This window comes from Panthera tigris, chromosome B1, assembly GCF_018350195.1.
Source record: "Panthera tigris isolate Pti1 chromosome B1, P.tigris_Pti1_mat1.1, whole genome shotgun sequence".
Taxonomy (NCBI): Eukaryota; Metazoa; Chordata; class Mammalia; order Carnivora; family Felidae; genus Panthera; species Panthera tigris.
Window position 1 is genome coordinate 72643673 of NC_056663.1, and position 20160 is coordinate 72663832.

The 20160-nt window shown below is 37.5% G+C and overlaps 1 long non-coding RNA gene across 8 annotated transcripts in view; it reads right to left on the minus strand.

Annotated features, from left to right (window-relative positions):
* LOC122237937 overlaps nt 1–20160 on the minus strand; it is a 108953-nt gene that overhangs the window by 84156 nt on the left and 4637 nt on the right. For 7 of the 8 annotated variants that reach the window (XR_006216726.1, XR_006216728.1, XR_006216727.1 and 4 more), the window contains exons 2-6: nt 14855–14967; nt 12385–12444; nt 10751–10822; nt 5673–5838; nt 1723–1800 (exon numbers count right to left, since the gene is read on the minus strand). This is a non-coding gene — a long non-coding RNA (uncharacterized LOC122237937). The remainder of the gene's footprint in view (nt 1–1722; nt 1801–5672; nt 5839–10750; nt 10823–12384; nt 12445–14854; nt 14968–20160) is intronic. The other variant, XR_006216723.1, reaches the window with a different exon arrangement.

Consider the following 20160-nt stretch of genomic DNA (forward strand, 5'->3'; position numbering starts at 1 on the left):
GTACTTCAACTATTTGTTTTACAGTTGCAAAGCTGTTACATTGGAAACAAGAGGCATGGAGACCAGCTAATGGTCTTGAGAATCTACATAGCCTTCAGAATCCACATAAGATTCTACAATAGCCTTTAGAAGCTAGATAAGAAAACTGGAAAATTTGGATGAATATAAAAGGAAGAAAATGAAGGATATTATGGAGTAAAAATTGACCTTACTGATGATTGATGAGATAAGGGAGAGCATGGAAGAGACGTGAGTCTAGGTCAGTAAGAGACTGACCACATCACCATCAGAAATGTATAAGTCTCTAATAGAAGCTAATGAATTTGAGGTAAAAATAAAATTATAAACAAACAAAAACTATCAGATAAGTCATCTGCTACCAAGTAGGGGCAAACACTGCAAAAGCAAATGATCATTCTCAGAGATAAAATACAGACAAATATGAGTAAAGGGCCAAGGACACATTTCCCATTGTTGCCGTAACCCTCATGTATTTATTGCTTCCTACTAGTCTGGTACCATATGACAGCCAAAGAGGAGGAGAAGAGTGATAGCACCTGCTTGGCACTGGACAAGGATCAGAGAAAGAATGGGAGACAAGACTGGAAAGACCACTGTCTAGACTGGGGTCTGGAATGTCATGTATAGATCCCTAATTGTTATTAGAGGCAAAGGCCTATGTATTGTAAGTTTCACATTGGTAAGCTGGCTCTTGTTCCAGGAGCTTCTTAGAGTTGGGACCAAGAACCTTCTCACAGCAGAGCCCTGGATGGAATAGGGTCCTGGTATTTCAAGGTTCCAGTGTATATTTAGATATATATTTATACAAGGTTCCAGTAATACATATTTAGTATATTTTGTCCTTAAACAGAGAGACTCTATTTTAGGCACTATATTATTTTCCTAGGGGTATTGTAACAAAGTACCAAACTCTGGGTGTCTTAAAGCAACAGAAATGTACTATCTCAGTTCTGGAGGCTATTAGTTTGAAATCGAGGTGTAGACAAGCAGGGCCATGTTCTTTTTGACAGCTCTAGGGGAAAATCCTTCCTTTCCTTTCTAAGCTTCTGGTGGTTTGTCAACAATCTTTGGTGTTACTTGGTTTATAGATGCATCACTCCAGTCCTGTCTCTATATGTTGTTCTCTCTGTGTGTCTTCACATTGTCTTCCCTCTATGCGTGTCTTTTTCTTTGTCCAAATTTCTTTTTTTTTTTTTTTTTTATCAGAACACCAATCCTATTGGATTGAGGCCTATTGTAATGATCTCATTTTGACTTGACTATCTCTGTAAAGACCCTCTCTCCAAATAAGGTAACATTCTAAGGTCCTAGGAGTTAGAATTTGAACATATCTTTGGGGGACACAATTCAACTCATTAACAGGTACAAAGGTCAGCTTAATAAATAAACCAGAGACCATAATAATAGTAATATAAAATATTGTATATTATCTTAGGGAAATACGATTTTTAAGGTGCCAAAAAGAATTCTCTTGAAACTTAGCTCTAGATCCTAATAAGATAATGATGGCTAGGATATATAGTTTGTGTATCACAAAATGAAAACAATATATAATGCAAATAAACAATATAAATTAAGAAAATAATGAAATACAATTTAATAAACACATAATAAAATTTCTAAAATGTAAATGCTATATAAACTTTATATATATATATATATATATATATATATATATATATATATATGTTGATAACCTACCAGTCTGGCATCCAATCCCAACTTATGAATTTTCCACCAATACTCTGAGCATCACATTCAGTGAGGTGTACTGCAAGGCTGCAAAACAAAAGAAAATGACACTAATATGGTAAGCAAAATTTTCAATACCTTCCCAAATATAAAAATCAAACCTTATTTTTTGGAAGTATTGTCATAAAATTGGGAAAAAACTTGGTTACTTTACATGGGTGCCACTTTGGTTTTGTTTGTTTTAATAAAATAATCTAATGATGCAGAAAGGCTAGCTTGGGATAATAGAAAAAATACTGGTCTAAGAATCACGGGAACCTAAGCCAAGTGATAGACTTTGAACGAAATGGGGCTAATGCATTAACCAGTGTGGTTATGATAATTAATTGAGATAAAAATACGTGAAAGCCATGAAAATTGCAAAGTGCTTCAAAATTTAAGTTATTATCAGAGTCGAAATGTGACATGAAGTTGTCATTATGTTATTTATAGGATAGGAGGCAAAATTTATAAGATATTACTATTTGACATGCTAATGGACTAAAACTTATCAATAAATCTATTATTAAAACTCATTCTCCTAAAGTTTGGAAGATCTTAAGCTCTTTACAAAGTGAAGAGGTTTAATCAGCATAGGATAATAAAATACTTTTGGGTTTTAGTTGTTTGGCTTGTGTGAATCCAGCTTGTGTGACTACTTCCTCTGTAACTTTGGGCAAGTTATATAATCCTATTGTATGTAAATTTCCTCATCTTTCAAATGGGGACAACAACGTCTGTCTAATAAATTAATTGTGAGTATAAAAAATAATTTTGTGAAGTTCCTCTCACATAGTAGGCACTCAAGAAATGATTGTAACTTTGTTTCATAAAATTTCTTGAATCTTTGTATGAGACATATTTCTTTAGCTTTTTAACTCCACAGTATTAAAGAAATGCAATTATGTTCAGTTTAAAATGTGTTGAAGATGACCTACCAGATATATTTTAATTTATAAAAAGCTTAAGTTTAGTAAATTTTACTATAATGTAATTAAAGGAGTAAAATTACAACTAGCATTATTAGACTTACTTTCCAGGTGTTAATAAGTCAAAGCCATTGCTTTTCTAACCAAACTATGAGGGAAAAAAACCCTACAAAAATTAATTATTTAATGTATAATGTATCCATTTACAGGTAGAATCTTTAAATAGTATGTGTTCGAGATAAAGTAATTAATTCCCTACTTAATCTAAAGTACAATTCAAGATTATTGCATAGATTTAAATAAAAAATTATACAAAGAAACTAACAAAAACCTCTCATAAAAACTTGAGGTAGATATTTTGCTCTGGACAAGATGGAATGACCTGGGCCAAATTTATACTACTGCCTGAAACAACCAAAAAACCAGAAAAAAAAAAAAATGAAATAATAGTGTTCAAGACAGTGGACATCAGGCAACAAAGAACAGTGATTCCCTAAGATATATAAAACAAATGAGATGAGTCAATGACTGAGTTTCCAGGCTACACACTGGGAGGGGAAAGCCAAGGGGAGCCCAGCAGGTACCCCGAGTTGAGAAGCTGAGTCTAGGGAGACAAAGCTGACTAGAGATCACAGGGCAGGTGCCCTCTTTCTTGTGTTCTCTCTCTATCTCTCAAAAATAAGTAAACATTTAAAAAAAGAAAAAGAAAAACTTTAATCTCAAACAAAGAAAAGAGAAAAGGGGGAACCAAGAGTTAGATGAGACAAATAGGTAACAAATAACAAGATGGCGAATTCGGATTATATAAAAAAGCAAGACTCAAAAGAAAAGGTACCAATGGCTACCTTAGCATCAGATGGTAAATTTCACAGCAAAAAACATCACCAGGAATAAAAAGGTCATTTCATAATGATACAGAAGTCACTTTACCAGAAAGACATAATAATTAATTATGTAAATGTAATTGTCATTAACAGAAGCTCACTAGAGAACTAATTAAGAAGGAAGGGAAGTAATGCCCCCCTAGGTGCATTCAGAATGGTTGAGAGAAGAAACAGGGGTAAATGGTAGAGTATACTTTATAAAAGTTCTCTGCCCCTAAAATTTTTCTGGTGTAGGCGAGCAAAGAAACGGACTATTGAGGATCCCTCATATAAAATATAAAAGCTAAAATTTCAGTTAGACACAAGATCAGAAAATAAACCCAACTCTGTAAATTGTATTTCACTCTCTTATTTCACATACAATAAAACACAAACACATACACGCATTTAGAAAATTAGTTTACATTAAAAAATGCAAAACAGGATTTAAAAAAAAATTTTTTTTAACATTTATTTATTATTGAGAGACAGAGAGAGACAGACCGTGAGCAGGTGAGGGGCAGAGAGAGAGGAAGACAAACAGAATCCGAAGCAGGCTCCAGGCTCTGATTGTCAGCACAGAGCCCGATCCGGGGCTTGAACTCACAAACCAAGACATCATGACCTGAGCCCAAGTCGGACGCTTAACCGACTGAGCTACCCAGGCGCCCCAAAAAAATGTAAAACAGGATTTTTAAGAACCTAAATACTATGTGTTTATAATATTCATAAACATTTATATATGTATGTGTGTGTATGTGTATATACACTATGTTCAATAATTTGATTTTTGGTTTTTTAAAAAGGAAATCACCTGGGGGCTTCCTGGGTGGCTCAGTTGGTTAAGCATCTGACTTCAGCTCAGGTCATGATCTCGCAGTTTGTGGGTTCAAGCCCCGCATAGGGCTCTGTGCTGACAGCTCAGAACCAGGAGCTTGCTTTGGATTCTGTGTCTCCCTCTCTCTCTGCCCCTCCCCTGCTCATGCTGTCTCTCTCTCAAAAATAAACCAACATTAAAAAAACAAAAACAAAAACAACGGAAATCACCTGTCAGGCTCTGTGGTTATGAAGGGATGTATAATATTTAGGTTCTTAAAAATGCTGTCGTGTGTGTGTGTGTGTGTGTGTGTGTGTGTGTGTGTTTTCAAGGTTATTTATTTTAGAGAGACAGAGCAGGAGTGGGGCAGGGTCAGAGAGAGAAGGAGACACAGAATCTGAAGCAGGCTCCAGGCTCTGAGCTGTCAGTACAGAGCCTGACACAGGGCTCGAACTCACAAACTGCGAGATCATGACCCGAGCCAAAGTCGGACTCTTAACAGAGTGAGCCACCCCAGCGCCCCGTCTTGTGTTTTTTAATGTAAACTAATTTTTAAAATATCAAATTAAACCTAATTATAATTCACTAAAAAAACAGATCAACAGAGAAAAAACTTCTAACATATCATAATAGAAATGTATTAGTGCCACCCTGTGGCAAGCTTCACACCTTATAAAATTTTATACAGGCTACATTTCTTGGCTTTAGCTGTCTTCATTTAAAAAAAAAATCAGTTTTTAACCTGCAAATATTCCTCTGAATCCCTTATTGTAAGAGTACTTCTCTGAAAACAATTTTGATGTCTTTTGTATTTAGGATCCCAATAACTGCTCGTGGCAGGTGCTCCATAAATGTTTACTCTAATGAGATGAACGTGCTTATGATTAATACTTAAAACTAGAATTGATCTTAGTTACCAAGAAAATGAACAAATGTTTAGCTATAAGGATATCTGCTACAGCAGTAGTAAAAATATTATAACTAACACATATGTCTAATTGTAAGTTGGTTAGATCATTTGTACTATACATATACTAGTATAATGTACTGTGGTTAAAATGATATTGTGAAAAACATTTAATAACATCCTTGTTGAAAGTACATTATTTTAAATCAGATGTTCATAGTATAATCTCATTCTTTTTTTGAGATAGATATGTTAAAGTTTTTATATTTATAATCCACATTGTGTGGTTACCACAGGAGGCACAACAGACACCCCAACCCCACCATCTGAATTTGGTTCAGATGTAGAGATTGATTTTGAGGCCACACACATACCAAGAGCATATGAAAAGGTTTATTACTCACATAATGAGGCCTTCTGGAAGTGCACAGAAGGTTCTCAAGCAGGTCCAAAAATGGCTTGAGAGTCAGGAAAGGAGACTTGGATTTTATGGCAATTTAAGGCACAGGGCTGGGGTGAGGGTTTCCACAGGTGAACTGGACCTTGTGTGTTTTGAACTTCCTCCTGGAGCTAAAGAAGGAAGCAACAGGTGTTTCTTACCAGCCTGCCCAAATGCAGGGGAGAATGGTCTCTTCAGAATTTATACTGATCATGTCATTTCCTTTCTCTAACCTTTCTTTAGTGTTTTTTAATTTGTGGTCAAGGTAAAGTATAAAATCCTAACCATGACCTTCAGAGTCCTCTGCCCTCTGGCACCTGCTTACTTCTCTGAGGCTCACCTTTTGCCATCTTCCCAGCTCATTCTCTCCGTCCCACCATTTGGGACTTCTCAGCTCCTGCATTCCCCCAGCATATGCCTTCAGGCCCTGGAATGTGCCAGGTGGTTTCTTCTACTTGGAACCTTTGTTTTTTTCCAGATCACAAATTATATTCACCCCGAAGGTCTCAGCTTAAAGGTCACTTCCTCTGGAGGACGTTCGTTGTTCCCTTCAGTACAAGTGAAGGCCCCCAGCTGTAAATCTCCTATGCTCCCTGAACATCCCGTTTCATAAAATTCATCACATCTCAAGTAACAATTAATATGTTTGTTGAGGTTTTTCAGGCACTGAGCCAAGTGTTTCCCCTGTATTCTCTTATTTAATCCTCATAATAACCCATGTGAATACAAAGATGAAAAAGCAGACGCTGAGAGATCATGTAACTTCCCAAAGTCATACAATTAGTAAGAGATAATGATAAATACTGGCAGCCTCTTGAGTACCCATAGGATACACTTTGCTCAAAATACTTGCAAAACCAAGATTACAAAGGACACTACTTTATGAGTGGGAGGAAGGAAAGAGGAAAACATAGGTCAATTTCAGTAAGAGCTACGCTGCAAGAGAGAAAGAGATTTGAAAAGGAAGAGAAGGTGGAGTCTGCTGGGGGAAGAACCAATCACCAAAGGGGACGCGGATTTGAGGATCAATGTGAGAGGATCTGGCTTTGGTAGCTGCCTCTCATGGCAGAGTGCAGCCTTAAAACTACAGAACACGACTCATTATGGCAAAGTTGTGCACTGGGTTTGGTCTGAATGGGTGAATAGGAGGGAGATCCAAGAAGCCTTCAATATGGACCTTCCTTTTTGTCTTTATCACACAATTATCATCATTCTCTCTCCATGTGCAGGGAAAGAGGCTCCACTACCCTTGAGAAGCCTGATTTGACTTGAGAACATATTGCAACAGAGAACCTCAAGGTCCTAAGAAATTGGAGTTACATGAAAAGTTGGGAATTTGACCAGGAAGAGTTTAATCCACCCAATTTTAGAAAAAAATGACTATCTAGAAAAATTAATAGGGCCAAACTGGTCCCCAGACATACAGAATGGTCCTCAAACTGCAAAGACTTCTCTAATCATCTTAAAATTCTAAAGGATTCCCAAGTTTTGAATATAAACCCCAGAAGTTCCAATATAAAGGTACAGAAGTTATTACACCAACAATAATCAGTTTATAAATCAGTTTCATATTGCCATTTCTGAATAATTTAGTTAACGAGAACAAAATATTCCAAGCTTTTTTAATGGAACATCACAGTTCTATGGAATGGATTTAAAATTCATTGTGGAGGGCACCTGGATGGTTCAGTTGCTTAAGTGTCTGACCCTTGATTTTGTTTCAGGTCGTGATCTCATGGTTCGTGAGGTCGAGCCCCAAGTTGGGCTCTGTACTGACAGTGTGGAGCCTGCTTGGGATTCTTTCTCTCTCTCCCTCTCTCTCTGTCTGCCCTTTCCTCCCTCTCTCACTCTGAAAATAAATAAATAAACGTTAAAGAAAATCATTGTGTGCCTTTTGACACGCTAGACCTTATTAAACCTCAAATAGGTAAGCAATTTATTTATTTCAACTTGCTTTTAATATTTTAAAGTCAACAAACTGGCATCTGAAAACATATTCTGTAATGGCCAAAGAAAATTAACTGTGTGTTAGTAAGTAAAACAAAGGTGATAAACGCAACACTCCATCAGAATATCAGCACCAAGGTCCAGGGCCCTGCTTATTAGTCTGCTTTTAGGGAAACAGGACATGGGTATTTTAATCCAGGTCAGATTAAAGCTTGTGATGAAAACAAACAAACAAACAAAAAATCGTCAACGTATCATTTTGTTCAATGACTCAATTATGTCTCAAGTAATTCCAGGCATAAAGTAATGTGGGTAAAAACACTCTCCTACACACATCCCTTACTTTTTTTTATTTTTATTTTATTTTATTTTATTTTATTTTTTATTTATTTTTTTTAATATATGAAATTTACTGTCAAATTGGTTTCCATACAACACCCAGTGCTCATCCCAAAAGGTGCCCTCCTCAATACCCATCACCTACCCCACCCTCCCTCCCACTCCCCATCTTTTCCTATAGGTCTGTTCACCCAGTATTGTATCAGCACTACTTTTATTCTATAATGCTAGTTTATCTGGGCACAAATTTCTAGAATGACACTCATTTATAAACCTCATGGATACTATCTCAAATCTCTGGCATCCAACTTTATTACTGAGAGGTTTGCTATCAGTTTATAATTGCTGACCTTTGTGTGTTGTCCTTTCCCCTATGTGCTCTTGTGATCTTAGTTTTGGGTTTTTAGACAGTTGCACTGTGATATGTATGGTACGGATTTCTTTTTGTTTAATCTGTTTGGGAGTGATTCTCCTGGATTCTGCAGATATATATGTTTCATCAACCCTGAAGAATGCTCTTTGGACATTACTTCTCCCCATTCTTCACATCCCCTTCTTCTAGAGCTTTTAACTGGAGAATGTAAAACCTTGTCATTCTTTTCACATATCTCTAACTTCTCTCCCATTTTCCATCTCTTTTCCTTGGGCTGCATTCTGGATAATTTTCCCAGATCCATTTTCTAGTTCTTTAGTCTTCCATTAATTGTATCTAGTCTGCTGTTTAATTGGTCCACTTAGTTTTTATTTCAGTGATTATACATTTAATTAATGCATTCATTTGGTTTTTATTCAATGGTTCATTTGGTTTTTATTCAAATCCATCTAGACCTTCTCTGAATCTTCCTTATTTCTTGCTCAGGTACTTACACCATGTTTACCTCTTCAAACATTTTCAACATGCATATTCCATTCTGCATCGAATCATTCCAATTTATGAATTCTGTAGACATTATTACATATGTTTTAAAATTTTGGACTCCTTTTAGGTTTGATGAGGCTTTATCTGTGGAGCAGCCTCTTTTATTTTTATTTATTTATTTTTTTTAATTTTTTTTTTAACGTTTTATTTATTTTTGAGACAGGGAGAGACAGAGCATGAACGGGGGAGGGTCAGAGAGAGAGGGAGACACAGAATCTGAAGCAGGCTCCAGGCTCCGAGCTGTCAGCACAGAGCCCGATGCGGGACTCGAACTCACGGACCGCGAGATCATGACCTGAGCTGAAGTCGGCCGCTTAACCGACTGAGCCACCCAGGCGCCCCTGGAGCAGCCTCTTTTAAGGAGACATCCTGGATTTGGATTTTTTTTCTGCCAGATGCCTTGGTGATACTAGCAACCATAAACTCCTCTAAGTAAATTACCAAATAAATTACTTGGACTACAATCTTCCCCACCTATGAAAGTAGTATACATTTGAACACCAAGCTGTGTGAAGGCAGGTCTATAATCACAGATTCTCAGGGGAGATGAGAATGAACCCTAGGCTCAGACACAAAGGTTTCCTTGTGATGTCTTCCTTCCTCCCTTCCTTAAAGAAAATAATGAACTGTTTTTGAGAACTAACATGTCCACTTATTTCAGGTCCCATTTTATTTATCAGCTCATCACTATTGTTTTGAAGGAGCTCCTCTATGTAAAATGCAGTTAACTGTTACTCTCAAAACACCTGCTAGTCTGCTCTTGGCTCGATCCTATTCCTGCCTTACTGCATTTTTACAGCCTCTCTTGATATCATATCTCCGTGATCCACCCACCATCTTTCATTAGGCTCAACATGTACTGCACGGCAATGAGGTACAGTGATGCTGTGACCAGAAGCCAGGGACACAGGTGGAGGGAGTTTGGTTATGTCATCTAGCTGGGAACCAAGTGCCCCAGGAATGAAGTAAGTGCTGCATGAATGCTGCAGAGGTGGTGCAAGAGGAAGAATTTCCACTAGACCTTGTAACATCTGTGGTTAAACAGAGACAGAAATAGGTAGGGCATATGTGTTATGTTAAATTGAATGGCATTGAAAAATGACCGGAGGCTTTCTACAAGCCAAGTGTTGGCCACTCCGAAATCTACTTTCAGTTTCTCGGCCTAAATCACTAGTTAGTTATTTTGATCAGGATCTGTTTATTGCGAGCTTTCTGTGGATAGGCCCTGTGACAGACAGGCACGAGGCATTCAGAAGCAAGAAGAAGGACCCCACCTCACAAGCAGCTCATGGTGCAGGGAGAGGCAGACAGAAGATCACAATACATCTCCCTTCTAGCTACATGATCTGTTCCTCAAGGGCTGGAGCAGATGTTTACTTACCTGTGTGTCCCCAGACTATGGCACACACCTGTACCTTCCCGGTTGTGCTCAATAAAGCAACCAAAGTATGAAGTACGTGGAGACCCCATCCTTCGAACCTCTCACAACCAACAATCTTTAACCACTGAGGGTTAAAGTTGAATTCCTTTTTCTGTCTTGCTATTGGTTTAGATATATACCAGAGGGACACCACTGTAGTTGCTATGGTTCTCAGAGAATTTCTGCTTCCTTTACTCTAGACCCAGGAGGTTAAAACTATGGTGGTTCTTGAGAAAGTCCTTTTGACACTCCTGAGTTTCTGCTATTACTGGGCAACTTGGGAGAAAGGCTTTATCAATGCTTTGAAGCCACATGTGTCCAACTACATGCCAAAGGAAGGTAGGATGGAAGGGAGAGGGGGAGGGAGGGACAAATAAAGAACATAAAAGAAGAGACCTTACCAAAAGTACACACTCACCCTGTTAATGGTGTCTGGCAATTTCTTCCCACTCTCCATATCTATGATAACCGATCTTTACAGAGTTTCCTTCTATAAATATTTTGCAAAAAGCTATGTTAAACTTTTATTCATGGAGAGCTTACTCTTTATTATATGTGCTAAAACACAAAAACATGTAATATGTAAGGAGAATCCTATACATTTCATTATTGGAATAAAGAAATTAATAACATGCATTGAAAAAGGTGTTCTGTTTCAGGCACTTTTCGTACAATGTCTCATTTGGTTTTCCAAATAACCCTGTAAAGCAGGTATTATAACCCCCATTTTATAGGCAAGGAACCTGAACCAATGAAAGGCTGAGTGAGGCCGAGTGGTGAAACACGTGGGCTTTGGACCCTGGCAATTTACGTCCAGTAAAGAGTCACGCTTCCCATTAAGTCAAAGTTAAGAATAAAAGTTGCCAATACATTTTCCTGAAATACATGAGTTTTGTTTTGTTTTGTTTTTCTCCCCCCAGAAATTATGTGCTCAGGGACTCCTGACGTGGGCATGTTTCCTCAGGCTAAGCACCAAAACACTGGAGAGAACATGGTTACAGGGTGATCTCTATGGCCTCCCAAAAAAGGAGGTCAGGCTAGAGTTGAAGAATATAAACAAAGCACCTGAAATTGTGTCAGCTACCATAGCACCAGCTGAAGTGACATAGATATGGTTACTCATGAAAAGAGCACGTAATCACCTTGCAGAGCTTCTAAAGTATTGAGGAAACTTTCTATCACTCTGAGGTCTGCCCACAGCACCCGTGGTGCCAAAGCCAGAAAACAACTTCACCACCAAAGGTTGAAGCTGGGAATGCTCCATTCTTAAGTCACCAATGGGAAATCTGGTGTTACATTATGGAATATGGAATATAAAACATATATGCAACATACATGACAAGTAAATTTTATATTGTGTTCAGTTACTATTACAACAGGGAACAGCCAGGGTTTAGGCAACAAAGGTCAAACTGATATTACCAGGCGGGGATCTGCTTCTCAAGGTATTACTGTTTTGATATTTGTTTTCTATAAACAAATTAAACAGATTAAAATCTCCTTAGGGATATTTTCCTTTCCATAAGAGAAAAACAGGTCTACAGCGGAATTCTCCTGGATAAGAGTTAACATGTTTGTCACCACACTGGGATCATGTACGCTGAAGACTGTCACATGCTAATGTTACATCATACTTAAAATATATCAACGAATTTGGGGTGACTGGGTTCGTGAGTTCGAGCCCCGCATCGAGCTCCATGCCGAAAATACGGAGACTGCTTGGGATTCTCTCTCTCTCTCTCTCTCTCTCCCTCTCTCTCTCTCTCTGCCCCACCCCTGCTCACACACATTCTCTTTCTTTCAAAATAAATAAATAAAGTTCAAAAAATATTTTAAAAATATATATCCATGAATAGTGCTGGCAGCAAATTCATTCGTGGCAGTTACTTTTTTAGTAGTATGTTTAAAAACTACCGAAGTGGTATTGAAGATCTATTGATTCACTGAAGGCAGTGTTTAAAATGACTCTGGACCCTTCTTTGGACATAGAAGTTTACACCGAAATTGTGCTGCTCACAAAGATGAGGTTATTTAGTATAAGTCAGTACCTACCTTTTTACTCTTACCAACATTTTGGTTCCAGCTGATGGATTTTGCTGCAGGTGATACATTCTGTATCATAACAGGAAGAGAAATGAAATAAAGAAATCCTTTTATTAACCCTTCAGTTTGAAAAGCCACACGTTTCAGGCGAACAGCATGCTTTTTACCGGCGCCATTTCCTTAGTACTATCTGAGTTTGGCTCCCTATGGAATGTGAAAGATGCAAATCCCACTTGTGAAATACAAACATGTTTGCAGGTCCCTGGATACTTGTAATAACAGCACTAGCTGTCAGGAACACACACACAAAATCAGTTGACTATTTGAGCATGGACAGAACAGATCCGCTAATTATAATTAGATTTATCTTCCTAGAGCCATTGGCATCTCTCACAGTGGGCCCGTTAAAGGTACTGTGTGTACACGTTCAGAGTTATGAGCTGTGACCACTACTGTGGACAAAGCTTTGAGGGCTGTCTTATTTCTATGAAGAAGGTGTATTTTTTAATTTTTTTTTAATTTTTATTATTTTGTGGGGGCAGTGGGAGAGGGCGAGAGAGAATCTTAAGCAGGTTCCGTGCCCAGCGTGGAACCTCACATGGGACTCAATCTGTCAACCAGGAGATCATGACCTGAGCAGAAATCAAGAGTCAGTCACTTAACTGACTGAGCCACCCAGGCACCCCTAGATTGTGTATTTTTATTCGTCTGTATCCTTCTTAAAGAAGGGGTTCTTATTTTTATACTACTACACAAGGGTCAAGTGACTTGTGTGGGGTCATTAAGCTTGTTAGTGACACAGGCAGAATGAAGACCCTGTCTTCCCACTCCTTGTCTGTTGTCATCTGTGGTGTCACACTCTGTATGGATTTGTATGTGTGGTTAATGACAAGGGTCATCAGACAGTATCTGGAGAGCTTTGAATGATCTGCTAAACCACTCCTATTAACCGGCCAAAGAATGATTATTAGGTGTACGTAATTCTAACTCATACCCACTAGTCCTCTTTCTAACCAAGTACAACACTTTTTTTGTGTTTTCACTCTCCTCTACCTACTCAGGTACATCGGAACTCACCCCCGCTCTCCCCCAACTCCACTAGCATGTTCTTAAAAGTCCCCCCTCTGTGGGTTCCGGTGACATGGCACCATCCAGGTTCTTCCCCGGTCTCTGCAACAGCTCACCCCTTCCCCTCCCCTCACCCCTCATCTGCTGGTTCCAGCACCCCTCCTCTTTCCTCTTTCCTAACTTACCCTGCTTCTCCTTCATACCCATTCGCATCCCTCTTACAGAAATCCTTCCCAATCCTAGCTTCAACTGTTACTTCTGCTGAAGGAAACTCCTTCCCCTAAACCTTTGTATTTCTACCCTCTCATCTAAGAAGCACTAATGTCTTGGCTCTTGTTTTCCCTGTGATGTTTTAGCTCCATGTCTGCAAGAGCAGTATAAACTTTTGTGGATCAGTTGACATTTCATGATTCCAAAGTGAAAGATAATATACAAGTAACATCTTTATCACCAATACTTGAGGTTCATATAAGCTTGGGTAAGTCTCGCGTGACACCTTGCTTTCTTTTTGCTTTACTCTTTCTCTGGGTAACTAACTTTTTAAAAGAGGATATAGCTCCTCCTAGTGGATAACAATCATATTTTAAAATACAGACCCAACTCTTCAAGTATTGTGAAATGCATCAACAGTAAAACTAAAGTGTACGTAGTAACTACATACAATTAATTATTCAAAGCTCTTCAGCTTAAATATTTTGAACAATAACAAATTCTAAGGGATTTATCCTTTTTAATTGGAGACACATTTTTAATACTTAAAGAAGAGGTATTCAGTAATGTCACTTCGAGTTACCTAGTATCCAACTGCAAAAGGCTTTCTTGGTTAGCACAATAAACCACAGCACTATGAAAATGAGGCCAGAGTCTTGGATTTGGTTCAAGTATGGTCAGCAGATTTTATGGTTCCACAGCTACAAATTCTATCCTGACTCCAGGAAGATGTCCTAATAAGATGTGCCCTGTGCCACAGAAGACTCAGGGGGAGGAGAGCAAACAGCCAGTACAATTTTAACTCTCTGACTGGAAATCAACCCAAATATGCTGGCGGGTTAACAGGGGCTATGCTTTAAAATATTCTTTCATCTACTGACAACTGCCTTCTTTCTTCAGAACCATATCCAGATGGCTCATAAGGCTCTATCAAATGTTGAGTTATGTAATTGTTTACTTTCTAGTGACTACATCAGTCAAGTAGTTATATATAGTTATAGCTGTAAATAAGGATATATAGATATAGGAATATATAGATAGACAGATCTATATATCTTCTCATTCTTAATATTTGATATGCTGCTGAATACAGGAAATTAAGATTATTTAATATTTAAAATATTTACTATAAAAATATATATAAACACCATTGGCTATTTAAATATTTTAAATTAAAATAATATAATATTTTTCAAATTACCATTTTAGCGAATGTCCTTTATATACGGAGCCATGGTACCTGCAGTCAAATGCTCTACCCCTGAGCTATACCCCCAATGGTATCTGTATAAAATCAGGAACACGGCTCAAGTCCTAAAATATAAAAACAAATGTGCTATCCACTATAAAATGCATCTAATTAACTCAAAGATAACAGTTCAGACGAATCAATCTTTTAATTACTTACAAGGTTATCTTAAATATTAATAGCAATATTTACGTTATTTGAAAAGAACTAATTCCAGGTGAAGATGAAAATGTAATCAATCAGTGGAAAGATCTAACATAGTGTTCCAAAGAAACTGAACTTTCATTATCCCCAAAGTGATAAAAATCAAACAGACTGATCACTTCTCTTTGTGATCTCTTAATTTTAGGTTCAAAATTGTAATAAAACCTCTGATTCCCAACACTATCCATGCCCTGAGCATTCATCACCGAATTCCTACACCAATTCTCAGGAGAAGCCAATGGTGTTTCCTAAATTGAGAGATTATGGAAACAGATGCAGGAAACCAAAAGGGCAGATTAAGAGTTATCATAGGTGATGAAGTCATTCCAGAGTACCTCATTTGCAGTCAAACTATAGTTTAAAGCACAAATTAAATAATTAGTTATGTTCCTATGACTTTATTTTAGTTAATTCTACCAAATAAAAGCAGCTATTTACATAAACTATCACAAAGTTGTTGACATAGCTATAGTAAGACCTTTGCTATTCTCCCAACAAGCTGAATAATTTAAATGGATTTCTCATCTAAATGGAATTTCTGCTGGGATATTCCCTGCTTTAGGCCAATTTCTAGGCCTTAAATATTAAAATAAGAAAATCAAGGGGCGCCTGGATGGTTCAGTCTGTTAAACAACCAACTTCGGCTCAGGTCATGATCTCACAATTTGTGAGTTCAAGCCCCGCATCAGGCTCTCTGTTGTCAGCACAAAGTCCACTTCGGATTCTCTGTCCCCCCTCTGCCCCTTCCCCACTGGCTCCCTCTCTCTCTCTTCCTCTCTCTCTCTCTCCTTCAAAATAAATATATAAACTTTTAAAAAGGGGGGAGGGTTATTTCATAAATAAATAAATAAATAAATAAATAAATAAATAAATAAAGGAAATCAAATCCACTGGTCCTAATCAATATTTCACAGTTAGGACTAAGATATTTATCATGTACTATATATGATAGCATAATGTTAACAAAGCTTCCCTTAAGTATAGTTTGCTTGTGTGTGTATATGTATATATATATATATATATATATATATATATATATATATACATACATATACATGTATATATATATATATGTAGGCTTCAGAGACGATGTAAAATCCAAGACGGAGACGTACACTGCATTGCAAATTATATATATATATATATATATATATATATATATATATATATATGGCACGTCTTCTGTTAAATGAGAAGACCTAACACTGTAAAGTCTTAAAATAAGTCACTTATAGAAACGTTGTCTTGTGTAATTATCCCACAAAGTATGGTTACATGCTTATTAAACTGATTACAGACGATTTTACTTTTTCAGCAGTTAGCAGGTACATAGTTATTTCTGAAAGAAAATAGAAAAGCAAATAATCCAGCTTGTCTCCCTATAGCAGCTGAAAAACTAGAAGTAAAGCACAAAGTGTAATTTACTTTTTAAAATTTAACAATAATGTAAACAAAATTGAAAAGTATACGAGTAAAATCTTATTTCTTTTACATTAACCAAATACAGAACCTGGGGAAACCCTAGGGAATCCTTTATATCTTAATGAGCTTTTTTTTTTTTTCAGTTCATTTACTTATTTTGAGAGAGACAGAGAGAGTGCAAGTGGGGGCAGGGACAGAGAGAGAGGTAGAATCTCAAGCAGGCTCTGTGCTGTCAGCGCAGAGCCTAATGTGGGGGTCAAACTTACAAAACTGTGAGATCTTGACCTGAGCTGAAATCAAATGTCAGCCAGCTCCCTTAATGAATTTGTTTGTTTGTTTGTTTGTTTTTCTTTTGTTTTTTGTCTTGTACTTTACATTCAAGCCCTGCCATATTGGGATGATAATCCACATACTTAACCATGCTAACTGAAGGAAAAGTAAATTATTATAGGGTAACAGAAAAGACAAGAAAACAGAAAAGTATCTATAGCAGTGGCAGAAGATTTTCCCATTTCCCAGTACTCTCCAGAAATTATTTCCTTCGAATGGAAAGGATTTTTTGTAAAAGAAATTATCTATTGCCAATTCATCAAGTGTAAAATCCTCTTTGCTATTCTAAGCTCATGATCAATTCAGGCGAAAATCAACGCTGCCCCTCACAGCTTTCAGTATGATGTAAATATGAGATGTCAAAGAGAAAGTTGCTCTTACCAAGCCTCTAGTTTTCCTCCTTCCTTCATTCGAAAATAATTTGTCTTCAAATTACTTCCTTGTTAAAAAACCTCATTCAAAGGCAATTCCCAAAGTACAAAACAAGCAACAAATCTACAGAAAAATGCAACCATAAAATATTTTGTCCTCCTAACCAGTGGTATGTTTAAAGGTAGGGGCTTTGTCTTAGTGTGGTGTCCCTAGTCTCCAGCACTGTACTTAACGGGCACTTAACAAAAGCTGGTTGAATTAATGTTTGAACGAGTAAGAAAGTACATTTCAAAACAGCTCTTCTTCTAAAGGTTTCTTCACATCACATCTCTCATTTTTCATACCCAAGGATTATGTAAGCCTCTAATTTCTTACTAACTGCCATAGAATCCTTTATTCTGTCATGTGGAAAGTCCTAAAATTGTAGGAAATTTATAAAGGCTTATAAGGTTTTCACAGATGAAACTGTTTCACTAGATCAGAGACCTTGGCACAGCAAAGCCTTATGTAAATACATAAAATATATAATTAAAAATTAATTCTTAATTAAGAATAAGAAATAAGAATACAAATTAAATAATTACTGAGATAGTCATTTATACTTTTCCCCCATATAATGCAAGAGAGAGGGATGGTTTTTACAACTATGAAAGAGTAAACAGACATGAGGTGATGTATATATAGAAAACCCATTAAAATAAAAGGAGAAATTGATGAAAGACAAAGATGAAAGATAAATGGTCTTATAATTAATTTTATGTGATTTCTCCAGGACACTTGAGCTCAGAAAAGTCACCAGCAACTGCTTTGAGATGAAGAGCTGTACCATCCATTGAAACATTGTGCATCCCGTCTCCAACTGAGCCATTCTATAGACCACACACAGAACAGAATCTTTTCATCAGTGATTTCGGGGAAGGAAGAAAAATCTCACTCTGTGATTTCATGTCAAGATGTTTAGTAAAAGTGTGAAATTCAAACAGGGCACAAGTGGATGTATTTGTGATCGTGGGAATATTGTGGTAAGAGAGACAAGGAAGACAAGAACAAATGGATACCACAAAAATCAGACAAAGCCTGCTTTGTGGCTGATGGATAACTCAAATGACCACCGTAGGCTTCAGAGACGATGTAAAATCCAAGACAGAGACGTACGCTGCATTGCAAATTAGTGTCATGTACTTTTAAATGTTTCTTTGTTCAGATTCTTAAATCATATCTGCCAGGGTTTCAACAGTCCAGGAGCAAAGAGAGTGGCTCATGAAATCTGTTTTCTTGAGAAAAGTCATCTGACAAGTATAAAACACAGTGGAAATTTTCCAGAAGGAGCAGAACTAGCTGCAGTCTGTCTGCCCTGCAGTGATGGGAACCTGCAAGCAGCCCAAAGCCCGAAGAGAAGGTAAAAGGAAGCCAAAGCAGCAGGGGACCTCGCTGGAGGACCCTCCCCCAAGGGCTGCAAGATGTCCTCACTAAAGTCACCCTCTGTGACTCTGTGGGGTCAGAGTTTGCTTCAACTTTGCCCCCTCAAACTGTGAGCCCAAGGTCTACTGAACAACTAAACGAATGAACTTAATCGTACACTGTTAATCAGAACTTAAAAAAAAAAAAGTAGAGTTGAGAAGATAGAAATAATCATCTTAAATTGTTTTTCTATGGTTTATATTTACAAAAAAAAAAAAAAAGGAAAAGAAAAGAAAAGTTCTCGTTTCTTGTTGAGAGCCCTGGGTTTTTTTTAACTAAGGTAAACAACATGTTGGACTTGGTGTAAGTCTGGAAATAAATAAAGACTAATAGAAATTATTTTGGGTTCAGGAAATAGGTAGTATTCTGTTTTATATTCCCAAGGGCCAGCACACTGCTCAAGAAATATTTATTGATGAGTCAATGTCAAACTAAAATAGCTCAAACAATGGTGATATTCCAGAATTCCTGATGAATAAATATGAGACTAATAGATATTCCTGAGGAATAAACCTATGTACAATTGATAAATAACTGATATATTGTGCCAGGCAAATATGAAAAAAACCTGGTCCAGTCCTGTGAGTGCTTACAAAGCCTTTATACTTCATTAAAAAGTAAACACATTTCCAGGCCACGGCCTACTTCAATGAAGAAATCCCTTCTGCAAATGTAATGTCAAGCACACTGCAGGTCTAGGACAACTCTACTTTGTTGAGACCTCAAACGTTGGGATCATGTCCTCATGACCACATGGTCCACCCTGGTCATCCACTCAAGAACCCAGCCTTGTTGGAGCTGGGCTTCCGGGGAGGCGGGGCTTCCGGGGAGGCGGGGCTGTGAGATTGGTGGGGGTGTGGACCTAGGAAAAGCTTAACAGATTACCTGGATTCTTAAAGTCATTCTGCGCCTGTAAAATTACTGAGAAGGGGGCTGCAAACCAGGGAAAGGGTACATCACAACCAAAGCAGGACTGCTTAGGAACTTCCAGGGAAGCTCTGAAGTTGCCTTCATTTATCTAGCAGTCCTGTAATCTATAATTCTTAAATCTCAACGACAAGAATTCAGAACCAGGCCTGGGTCTCAGGGTCTCCCCACCTCACAACCTTCTGTGCCCTAGAGGTGTCAGAGCTAACCCAGTCTCAAGAATACGGCCTACACCTTTGGATTTTCAAGGAAAAAATAACTCAAGATGAAAAAAATAATCAGTATGCGATCTGACTTCCTGCTGTCTTCTATTTGTGGTAGGAACTCACTTACTTCTTGTCCTCAAACAGTTTGTATTCTATACACCTTGTAAAACTGGCCTACACTATACCACAAGACCCTGAGTTATATTACACTATAACACAAAGACATGTCATATTCCCCTTTAAATCTCTATGTTCTATTATTGTGTGCTGAACTAAACAGTACCAGAGGCACCTGAGTGGCTCAGGTCATGATCTCACAGTTCATGAATTGGAGCC